The following is a 1,960-nucleotide window of genomic DNA, read 5'->3' as shown; positions in this document are numbered from 1 at the left end:
TCAGTTCTAGTTCAGTTCTAGTTCAGTTCTAGTTCAGTTCTAGTTCTAGTTCTGTTCTAGTTCTGTTCTAGTTCTGTTCTAGTTCTGTTCTAGTTCTGTTCTAGTTCTTTTCTAGTTATGTTCTAGTTCGGTTCTAGTTCGGTTCTAGTTCTGTTCTAGTTCTGTTCTAGTTCTGTTCTAGTTCTGTTCTAGTTCTGTTCTAGTTTTGTTCTAGTTCTGTTCATGTCGACATGAAAAATAATGTCATTTATGTATTTATGTATGTATGTATGTATATATGTAGGTATTTAGCTAAAAACAAAAATGGTGAAGGGTATAAAGTACTCGTCTTAGCCTTGTGTTTAATTCGTACTTGTTGTTTTTAACTTATTTTTTTTATGTATATGTTTTTATATAAAATGAATGTGTATGAATATTGCTGTTCCTCTTACTATATAAAATACTTGTAAGCTGTTTTTAAGCGCCTTAAGCATAAATATACTGATATCACTTCTGTGTCACATACAAAAAGGAAAATAATAACAAAAAAGAAATAAAATCAAAAAGGCTATAAAACACATCAACAACAGTAACAAAAAACCAGCCATAACGACAGATCCTTATGATTGCAACATTATTATGAAATGAAACTCACCAGCAACAGCTACTACAACAACTACGATAGACTCTTGCAATAAAAACAAAAATATTAAGAAAAAATACTGTGCAAACCAACAACATTTAATACTGTGAACAAAAAAAAACATGTATTTGTATTTAACGTTATGAAAGGACACTGATTGCAACAAGGATTTATTCTCTACATATTTTTCCTACAATTTTGTTTTTTTTCAAAAGGTTTCTTTCAATTTGTTGCTTATTTCAAGCTAAAATACACTGAAAAATTAAAGTTTTATTTTAAATATCGAAGTACTTTTGATATTCTATTGGCCGAAAATAAAACTTTCATTATCCTTTTCCTGTTCTCAGTGTATTTGTTTGTCTCTGGCTCTGGTTATTTTGCTTTCATATTATCACACCTACAGGCACACAAAGTTATTCTCTCATATTTATCTTCTTATATGTGTTTGATCTGTTTTTTTTTTTTTTTTTTGTTCATTTTTATTTTTCATAGTAAAATGGAGTCCTTTTTGTTCTGTGTATGTGTGTTTACATAAAATCTAAGTATTTTCAATAATAATTTTCTTTATCACACTTTCTATTTGTTTGTTTATGTTTTTATTTTATGTTGTTGTTAATCTTCAAAATCATTTATTTTTTTTTTATATTTTATCTCTACTGTATTCAAGTTTATAAACATACTTGTATACAAATTGCTACACAAATACTTCTGCAACATAATCTCTAAATAATAAATTCGTTCTAATAAAATCTAAAAAAAATCTGAATAATATCTTAAATGAAAAAAAGAAAACATAATTTCAAAAAATCTAAACAAAAACTAAATGAGCCAAACAAAGAAAAGCAAAAACAGTTACAAATAAACACTTTGCATTAGGGTCAAAAGGAAAGTTTTTGTTTTCCTCTCGTTTCAAGGTAAGATGAGCTTAATACTTAATAAAGTGTTTTCAACATCTAAACAATCTTTAAAAAGCACACTATTTGCAGCAAAATAAAATGCACAAAATTCTAAAAAAATAAACACAAAAAAATATTTTACTTACATTTACATGAATTCATTACATTGTACCCAGAAAATTGTCTGTAAAAAGAGAAAAAGTTTTATGGTTTTAAAAGGCTTTTTGATAAAAATATTAATTAAGTATAAAATAAAAGAAATAAGAGAAATATTTAAAAATTACTCATGAGATTATTTTAGAACATCTCTAAGTAGTTCAGTTCTAGTTCTATCCTAGTTACGTTCTAGTTCTGTTCTAGTTCTGTTCTAGTTCTGTTCTAGTTCTGTTCTAGTTCTGTTCTAGTTCTGTTCTAGTTCTGTTCTAGTTCTGTTCTAGTTCTG

The 1,960-nt window shown here is 26.7% G+C and overlaps 1 protein-coding gene across 1 annotated transcript in view; it reads right to left on the bottom strand.

Moving 5' to 3' along the window:
* The window catches only part of LOC111684550 (serine/threonine-protein kinase 10-A), a gene marked incomplete at its 5' end in the record, with an annotated part of 15,373 nt that overhangs the window by 1,898 nt on the left and 11,515 nt on the right, over window positions 1-1,960 (bottom strand). The window lies entirely within an intron of this gene.

The sequence above is a fragment of the Lucilia cuprina genome, chromosome 6, assembly GCF_022045245.1.
Source record: "Lucilia cuprina isolate Lc7/37 chromosome 6, ASM2204524v1, whole genome shotgun sequence".
Lineage (NCBI taxonomy): Eukaryota > Metazoa > Arthropoda > Insecta > Diptera > Calliphoridae > Lucilia > Lucilia cuprina.
Note: the sequence above shows the minus strand (reverse complement) of the source record. Positions and strands in the feature narration are given on the sequence as shown.